Below are 10,220 nucleotides of genomic sequence, written 5' to 3' on the forward strand. Positions count from 1 at the left end.
GGTTGGGGGGGGGTTAAACAGAGACACACTTTTACTTAAACCTTGGTCATACACATTTTTTTAGGGTTAATATTGCTTAATTCCAAAACCTGATGCTGCAGAAACAGCAAAGTAAAACAAAAGATGCTAAAAAGCAGTGTGCAGCGTGCTCCCGCTAATGTAGCCTCCGCCTGCGCAGGCTGCGCCTCGCCCTCCTCAAGATATTTTTAGTCGGTGAACATCCTTCCTCAGGTTCTTTTTAAAATAATTTTGATTAGCTCATCATGTGACCTCAAAACGATAGGCCTCCTCAGTGCTGCAGGCCCCTTGGCTTCAGTAAAGATAAGGCCGTGCATTAGTGCAGCCCAGTCCACTGTAAAGCTGGCAACATGCCTGCACCGTCTCCAGCAAGATGTGAGTTCAATGAATGATTGACTCAACTGTGAGGTCAGGAATAAAGAGCAGAAGCTTGTATTAAATAATTGAAACATGCAGCAAATATGGAGTGTGTACACACTCCAGGACAGAAAGACAGTGCACAACAAAACCTTTCTCTGTTTTTTCCATCAAATTTATCAGTTTTCACCAGTGATTCACAATGTTTTGTTTGTCTGTTGTGTTTTCAGTGAACTGTATCCCCACAATGGGTGCCAGGTTCAAATCATCAGCAGAAACTCATCCCGTCATTCTGTCGTACAAATGCAGAGCTGTAAAAGAATGCTAAAACAGGAGGAAACCACAAGGTAAAAAAAGAACTTCACCCTGTGATCTACTGACTTCTATGACACCAACCACTCAGTACTTTCCATCTTTAGGTGCTATTTCAGACACGTTTCGTCAGAGTGAGACCATTTTATCTAGTTTAAATGTTTCTGCTCACATTTTCAGTCTAATGAGTTTTCTGATCATCTTTAACGGTTCGGATGCCAACATTTTGTCTTTATTTTAATCTTAGGAACACACAATTTCAAAGCAGAGAAGTCCCACTGATGGATGTAATCTGTTCTTTACGGCCAGGGTGACGGAGCATATTTCACTGATTTTAGATCTGATTTTATCATTCCAGACGACGACTGAGGACGTCAGCTGGGTTCAAAATAAAAACTCAGTATTCAAGGATGTTAAAGCTTTGATGGTTTCTGCTGATGTTTAGAGACTAATCAAAAATCTATCCTCTTTTAGGATCAAGGACAGTCGAAATAGCCAGGATTTTATATCTGAGGGTAAACTAAATCAGATTTTAGGAAGGCAGATTGGAAGGTTAGAAAAAAAGTTCATATTCCAGGTGTTTTTTTGTGTTTTAATGACTGCTTGTTTCTTGAGCAGATTCTTTCAGTCACAGCAGATATGTTGTTTCTAGATATTGTCTGGATTTCTTTTCTCCTTAATATTGTATTTATGTAAATGTTGCTGAACCTGGCCTGTGTTWCAGACATGGTGAAAAGTTATGCTGGGCTCTTTGGTTTTGTTTAATTTGCTCCGAGTCTTGGAGTCTAAGGAGTTTGGCTCTCGATGTTGGTTCTTTGTGCTTCAGTTTGTGGACGGATCCACAGTTTGGATTCCGCTGATGAGCTGAGGAAGCATATGTGCCGTGAGAAATCTATCAGTATGCAGAGAACGAAGGTTCCTGATGGTCTGCCCTTGGGGTAAAGGGACCCGGACACCTCACTAGATGCTTTAAAGAAAATTGATGAAAGACCTTGAAATGTATTCTTCAGTTAGTTGTGATAGGGCAAGAAAAGATGTTTCTAAAACTAAACATCGCAGCTGCTTGTGAACACTGATACAGATAAGGCAGAATGCACAAATGTGAGATTACGATAATATTCCACAGATAGATGGTTTAGGTGTGTAAAGAGGAAATATGTTAACTCTGGAGCCTGAGCAGACTTGACCTAATCAAAGAATCTCAGTAGATTCTTCACCAACACTGGGAACATCTGGATTCCAGCATCTCTCTCAGTGTGTGTGTTAATCTGCACCTTCATATGTCCTAAACCCCGTGACACGAATCCAGCCGAGACTATCATTTTTCTTCAGTGCTCTGCTCGATGTGTCAGACCACAGAGAATTTTATGAATGATAATACTGAAATCTATGAGGGTAATATATAACGCAGTGTGTGCGCTGCTTTCTTCCATTCCCCTGAGATGAGTGGGCAGACACAAAACCGAGATCATCTTTATGCATTCCTGTCTGGCAGGATTATTGCTCCAAAATACCTTCGTTTTTTTATTTTTTTATTTCTATTTTTTATTTTATTTTTTGTGTGTGGGGGGGGGGTTACAGCAAAAGGGAAATAAATGAATACAGGAGCAGAAATGAGTATCTGTATCACCACTCTGAGACAGAAATAAACAAACTTTATTGTTTGAACAAAGACAGTTATGTAAAGCTTCACCTATTAGGTGTAATTCAGATTACACCTACAGTTTAGAAATTTGTTTTAAGCAAGGGGCCAACAGGTAAACTTATGATTCTCTTTTAAACATTCTACAACACAATTCATCACAGATGCATAATGCTATAGTGATTTACTGTAAATTAAATCATTTTACTGTATTCTGACACGCTTAATGGTGAAATTGTGGTAACTACAGCAGCTGGTGTATAGGAATTAGATGTTTCAAATAAAACACCATAACATGTTTCACAGAAACTTTCTTTAAGTTTACAAAGTTTACATTACATTTCACCTGGTAATGCAAAAGTGATGTTTTTAAAAAAAATGTTTATAAAAGGGCATTCTTGTGGACGACTATGAAATTTTAAAAATTGGGGATGTTCTAAAACAGCAGCAACCATCTTTGATTTTGGCCCCTCTTGAACTAGTAGTGAGCTCAAGCTGGTCTTGTTCAAACTAAGGTTGTTCAAAGTGAAATCAATAACTTTCAAACAGCAGCACAYTTCAAAAGATCTGAAATATCCCCTGAAGTGTTACTATAATTAGCTTAAATAAAATAGATACAACACCATGCCATGGCTTTAAATTGCTACAAGATCGAGTCAACAGATCATTTTTAAAGGTATCAGATTTTTTAATCCTGCAGATATCTTGTTCTATATGCTTTATAACTCTCCAGTTTATTCATAATATTATAGCATGAAGACATTTCAGTCCACCTTCTGTTGACGTAGTTATTGTCAGAGGAAAAAATATATAAATTACTCATCCACTATTTACACAATCGTTAAAAACCGGTGTGTGCTGGGACACTGCCAGAATCCAGCTCATTAATATTTATGCTGCTGCACATGCAGAGCAAAAATAGAAAATATATCCAGTTGTTCTTTACCATGAGATGCAAACCACTCTGTTTCATGCAATATGAATTACAGGCGTGGAAGATCTTTCTAGTCAATTAATCAAAACCGTCCTTTTTCCAAAAAAAGTTTTGTTATCAATACCAGAAAAATAATAAGAAAATTGCTTTAAATAAAGACAAATACTGTGTACTAAGCCAGTGTTTATTCTTGTTTTTAAGAAGCTTTAAATGAGTTGTTTTTATTTTATTGGCTTTTATTATACATTGTAATTTTTTTGTGAGAATTGATAGAATGGAATACTTTCTTCCAATGCAATCCATCACTCTGACCTCAGGTATAATTAATGTTTAGGGACTTAGTCTGTGATTGAGGGGATAAGTTGAAGCCAGCAGGGTATTTAGCTTGATGAAAATACTTCAGAGGCTTAGATTTCTGGGCCTAAAGGTATTTCACAGACAAGCTGAAGTATTAAGGAGATACTTACTCGTCAAACACGACATTCTTGACTACATAACAGTCTTATGGTGATTTTCTCCTCTTCATTGTGAGATGAGACAAATCAGCTGCAGACTGATTTAATGTTTCGCTGACCTGCAGATTGAATTTCCATTCCCTCAGTTTTAATACCTTTCTTTTAAAGTTAAAGCCTCAGGTTGCAGCGGCAGTGTGTATTGGGTTGTGTCATACTGAATCACTTCTTACGCATGAATATGCTAATGGAGGAGGAAGGAGCCACCGGCTGTTTCACTCTCTTGTAACACCTCTGCTTGGAAGCTGGGAGTCAGTCAGCAGTTTGCTGCCAGCGTTGGCAGTAGCTCCTCTGAGGCCTGAAGTGTCCTAAATCCATTCCCACCGATCTTTGTAGCTGCTGATAAACTCCCTGCCTCTCTTCATCTCTGTGAAGTTATATATGGATACTTCAATAAGCAGCTGAAAAAAAGGCCGTCGAGGGAAGAAAAGTCCCGTGTAATTGTTCTCAGGGTYGGTCATTTCCATCTAAAACCTGAGATGTTGCGTATGTGCTTTTCTTTCTGCCTCACTTCACACCTATTCAAAGATTCTGCCTTTTTATTCAATAATTTACTAGTCCTCGTGTGACCTCCTCTGGTTTTGTATCCTAGTTAAACTGCCTCAGTCTCACAGTCAGCTTTAATGATCTTTATGCACCCAGTGATTGGAAATCTTCATCCCCCAGAGATGAACCCTTCACTTACTGTCACAAACATTGACCTCTCTACTGCTTTGTAAATTGACACGGCTTACCCAGGTGTGAAACATTTAAGTTGTTTGCAGACATGGGTCAGAGGCTTGGGTTAAATGGCTTCGAGGCAAATGAGAAGGAAAATGCTAACTGGGTGTTTTTTAAGCTGTTTTTATTCTTTTTCCTTCCAGAATACAACCTCCAGCTYGCCCTCGTCACAATTAGCACGTGTCATGTTTGTGATATTACATTTCTGATGTTATCACAAAGTCGTCTCTCAAAATGCATTAGCTCCCGTGCCAATATTTCCGTTACCATAGGAACAAACATGAAATCCCATCGGAGGAGCAGTGCATGACGGCGAGAAGCATACATCAGTGGACAAGTAATGTATTTTGCCCTGAACCAAACACTTAATCAAGAGCTTTTCCGTGCTTTTAGGGGTCACCGGGTCACCAAATAACCCAGCAGTTTTATGTAAACACCGAAGGCAAGGAAGAAAAAAATAAAAAAATAAGAAGCCGAGCTGGTGTAGGTTCATCTGCTAAACTGGTGTCATTCAAGTTGCAAAAAAACAAGCATCACAAGAAGTTTTGATGGAGGAGGATGAGAATAAAATTGATGGATGAACTGGTTGTTTGTTGGATTGATGGCTTGTTGGCTGCCTGGATGAATGGAGACCACCTTGATGGGGAAAGGCAAACAGAGGGTTGGTTCTTTGATGGATGAGTGGGAAGTGGGTTCATGGAAAGATGAACAACTTGGTTGTGGGGTTAATGAATATACGGATCGATTAACACAAAGATGAATGGATTGGTGAATTGAGGGCTACATGTAACGGCAGATAAAGGCTAAATAGATGAATGATCAAAGGAGGAGRAATGATTTCCACATCAGAAACGTCTTGTGAGACATGTGTGAAGCGGGAAGCCCAAAGACATCATGATTCAGAAATCCAAATGAGACAACCTGGAGCTTTTATACCAGCAGGTTGAATAAAAGTCTTGTTTAGATGCTGTGCAAACAATTCCACGCTAATTATCTTGACAATTCAATCAGGACAAGTGCAGTGACAGGAAAAGGACTTTGTTCCAACTCCTCACTGATAAACACACTCTCAATGCTGAACTCTTGCTTTTTTTTAAAAAAAAAATCACAAATAAATGCTTCTCGGCACCGAACAAGAGTGAGAACAATGCAGCTGCCACAGCTGAAATTATTTCCTGTCCTATTCTTCTTCCCTAATTCATGTGAAGTCACATTATTTCCCTAATGRTGCTTTGTGATCCCGCTCACACAGCTTCCTTCATGCAGTATTGCTCTCATAGTGGAAAAACATGTGTCCATAGAGTGTAAGGATTCCTCTTTAATAAATTATTCCCCCTCCTCTTCGAGTGTCGAATCATTAAAAAGAAAATCATGGTAGCAAGAGGCTGAAGGCGCTTGGAAAATTAATTTTCTGTTTCTGGTTTTTGGAGGAGAGGTGTGCTGTGGAATAAAACGTGACAGGAAAGAAACATTTTCTTGCGTAAAACAATTTGCACAACCCCACCATGCTTCCCCTTTTGGGTCTCGAGTGGTTATTTGATTTCTGGTATTATATTTTTTTATATAGAGAGAGGCCAAAGAGGGTATTGGTTTTTGAAGTAGCTGCGTGTTAACTATTTCTGCCAACATGAGGCACGATTCTTATTCAGTGGGATTTGTCTTGACTGGAGGCAGTAAAGGCAAGAAAATAGTGTTTTCTCACGGCGTTAACACTATTCAGAATACAAAAGCTCCTCAGGAGGCCCGCATGTGTTCTTTACACATGTTCCTCTGCTCACCTTAATCTGGACGTTCTTCTGACTGGCAGGTGGTGAACGGAAAGCTGCAGTGAGCCTCGCTGGCTGGTGTTCGCTCTGAATGAGGCACAAACTGTCCCACCTGCTCAACCTTCAACAGATGTTTGCCCATAAAGTTGTTCTGCAAAATTAAATCCCGGCAGGTTGCTTAATGGTGGTAGACTTGTTGTATAACCTTGTTGCTCTGAAACATTTATCATAAATGTAGTTACAGAGAGTTTACAGCACTTTGCAAAACTTTTAACCACCCCTGAATTCTTTATTCTTTATTTATTAGCTGTTTTTGTAATCTTTGGAAGTTGGTTTGATCTATGCTTTGTCAAGCTGTCTGAAGGTCTTTTTTGTGGACTTTAGTTGTTTTACTCATTTTCAGACAGTTTAGTACCATTTTCAGATAAATGTTTATTAATTTATTTGTTTTTTTTTTAGATGAATGATTGTGTCAATAGATAAAAAAATAGCAAAGAACCCATTTTAAATAAATTTTGCTCCCCACAGCCTGTCACAGAGACACAATTTTCTTTCATTTCTTCGGCTAAAACAATAAAAAAATAAAATAAAAATAACAGTTTGACACTTTAAACATTATTTTAGCACCAACAAGGTGATTCCCAAAGAGATATTAGTTGCACATCTGTAATGCTCATATGAAGGATGATGCATCTCTCAGGTCTTACATCAGACCTTTGCTGGATTTTTGATCTGCTTTTTTTTTTTAAAGATCTCTGCTGTAAATATGTTTTCAGACCTGAAACCCTTTTTTTTTTCCCTGTTCTACACGATGTACTTTATGTGCACATTGCACCATATAGTATGGACAGTAAATGTAAAAAATAAAATAAAAATAAAATAAAATAAAGCCCAAATGAAACTTTTTTTAAAAGACTTTCATACAGCCTAATGAACTACTGCTTAGAACCACCACCAAGACACAAAATGTAAGAATTGCCTTTTACAAAAGCCACTAAATGTTCATTTTTTTGAAAATCTGAAAAGCTTGAGCTACACAGCACACAAATCATCCATCAAATTAAAAGACAAGATATTCCATTTCAGCCTGAAAAGACTCACAGCGAAACGGTGGCAGTTAAAGTGTTTTATTGACATGAATAAATGAAAGGGCGCTCGAGCCTCGGCAGGAGACATGAGTGCTGCAAGATGCTGAGAAATGAGGATCAGCTTAGAGATAGAGTAAATGTCCCCCCCAGGACCCGGACACTGGTGGTGGGAAGAAGGCTGAAGRGGAGAGGTAGCCGGACCTTGGCTGAGGGAGGAGGTGGGTCGAAACTCGTCTGGGGAGCAGTGAATCCTTGGATGCAGGGCCTTTTAGYGATGRTCTYGGTGAGATGATTGGACATGGTGAGGTGAGGATCAGATGCTAATGAGCTGCAGCTGGGCACTTAACGCAGCAGGCGAGAGAAGCAGGTGAGGTGAGGAGAGTCTTCCAGTCTGAGTTTACGCCTAGGCTTCATTTGCCAAATTTCATCACAAAGTGCTTCTGATCCACGGAGAGCACAAGATGAAGTAAAAATCTAAGTGCTTCCTGATCTTGCAGTGATCTGGTTCAATATRAAGGCTGTGGTTTTGGTTCAGTCTTGACTGGCAGCTCATGTTCTGTTGGGAGTAGTGGAGCTGCAGAGATCAAAGCATTTCATCTCAACTGTCACTGCTGCTGGCAGCTCTGGAAGTTCAGTCTTATTACAAGAATACTTTGAGGGTCATCAGATCAATAGGTTTCTGTGCTGTAAATGTCACATATACTGTATCACCAGGCAAACCAGTTTGAATAATATGGTCACTGAGAAGAATTTGTCACAATTAAGGTACCAAACAGAAGGTCATGAGGTTGTTGGCATCAAAATGTTTTAATATGTTAATATGCAGCTGCATAATGACTGTGCTGCATTGGCAGGAGTGATTTTTAAAACCAATGATGTTTCTTTAAAAGAAACATGAATGACTGAACCAAGGCAACAACATGATCTTCTCCCCAGAGTCAATTTACCCATCAGTGTGCTGTCTGTCTCAGTCTAACCCAGGCAGTTTTGAGAATCAATAAAACACAATTTGTGTTTTGTTTTGTTTATATACAAAAAAGGACTGAAACAAACTGCGCTTTTGAATAAGTAATTGGGAATGAGACAAACACTGAATCAGAGAGATTAAGAAATTCAATTCAAAACAAACTAGAGAACATGCTGAAACGGCTAAATATCAAAGAGAAGCGAAACATTTGCAAAAAGTAGCAATAAATGAGTTAAAAGTAACAAAAGTCCAGCTAAAACCCAAGACTATAAACTAAAATATCCAAAGGTGRGCCAAAAGTATCAAAAAGCTAGCTAGAAGCTAAAAGTAACAAATAGCTGACTAAAATCTACAAAAAAGCAAAAGACAAATATAAAACATCAAGCAAATTTTAATTAAAAGTTAATTAAAGGAACTGAAAATATTTCAATCTATTTCTGTTGGGAAATATTTGTAAACAAATGAAATATTTTGAGGACCTAAGAATGACAAAAACCAAAACTGATAGCACCTGTCTGCTGAAATAGCCAAAATGTTTGTTTTTTTAGCTAAAAAAAAAACACAAAGTACATTTGAAAATACATTTGAAAAATAAATAAAAGGGAATCAATAGCTGAATGCTGAGTCAGCATTGAGTATTTCAGTCCAATTAGCAGCATCTATGTGTGCTTGCCTGCAATAAATATTTTTGCTGAAGAGTGAGTCTGTTTTTTCCTGTAATGCTAGACCAGGACCAGCCCACAAACCAACACAATCTCACTGATTATTGTTGCCGTGATGAAAATGAGCAGCTAGAACTCAATGTTTTTTTTTTGTTTTGTTTTTCAAACAGAATCAGGTCTGTTTACTGATTTGGTAACACTCAATCTCTAAGGGTTGTGAAATAACTGAGGAGAGATCAAAGAAGTTGAAGCTGGAGCACAACATCGTCTCCCACAGAGAGCAGAGAGACTTTCACGTTTGACCCACTTTTCTTTTTCCTCTTCTGGACCTGATGTCTACAGAACCATCGTGAAATGGGCAGCAACTTAAAAGTCACGTAGAAGACTGCTAAATGCACACCAGGCAGCATCAAATCCTTTGATTTGGGATTGAGCTAGCCTCTCAAACAGATTAAAGTTAAGGTTTTGTCATTATCTCTTAATACTTTTCCCACCCTTCACTCCATTTCATTTCATCCTTTTCCTCATCTCTCTGGTCACTACACAGAACCCAGTGCTTCTCTACTACTCTTTATTTGATTATACTCACTCTGCTTTCTGATTCTCCACCAATTTCCTCAGARTTGCTTTTATACTGGTTCTGCTGAGACAAACTGGAGAAGGAGACTGATTTCAAAGGGAGGAAAACATCAGCCACTTTATTGCTCAACTTTCTTCCGAAAACAAAGCGATTTAATTAAACATTACAAGACTTAATAATGCTGTAGTAATCACAGAAAGCAGTGGTCCAGTGATTGTCACCCTTTAAGGCTAATTAGAAATTAGCGAAGAGCGGCTGATTTAACAGGAGGATCAATAATTCATGTGCAAATTTGATCATTTCCTGCWGTCAAGGTTGCATAAATACATAAAGACAAAGGCATAAATTGTTCTTTATATTTATTGTCAAGATACTTGTGTGAACACAATGAAGAGAAAATRTCTGTAATCTTTTTAATTTTATTTAAAGGTCTCTTTGAAGCAATTCATATCATCTGCTGTCATACGCCAGAAACTGAAGTTAGGATGATCTTATCTTGGACAAAATAATGACATATAAGCATTTGTGTTGGATCTGAAAAACCAGGTTCTGTACAATTACATGGACTACTGCAGCATCTCATGCATTCTCTTAGCACTTATATATAAATTGTTTTCCTACTATTATAATTGTTTTGTGTGTGTGTGTGTGTGTGTGTGTGT

General features: G+C 38.3%; 1 protein-coding gene across 1 annotated transcript in view; it reads left to right on the forward strand.

The window, feature by feature from the left end:
• The first annotated feature begins 702 nt into the window (after positions 1-702).
• The window catches only part of adora1b (adenosine A1 receptor b), a 30,267-nt gene continuing 20,749 nt past the window's right edge, over positions 703-10,220 (forward strand). The window contains exon 1 of the mRNA XM_014019852.1: positions 703-722. The gene's annotated coding sequence lies outside the window, so the exon portion shown is untranslated. The remainder of the gene's footprint in view (positions 723-10,220) is intronic.

The sequence above is a fragment of the Austrofundulus limnaeus genome, unplaced genomic scaffold (assembly GCF_001266775.1).
Source record: "Austrofundulus limnaeus strain Quisiro unplaced genomic scaffold, Austrofundulus_limnaeus-1.0 Scaffold3, whole genome shotgun sequence".
Taxonomy (NCBI): domain Eukaryota; kingdom Metazoa; phylum Chordata; class Actinopteri; order Cyprinodontiformes; family Rivulidae; genus Austrofundulus; species Austrofundulus limnaeus.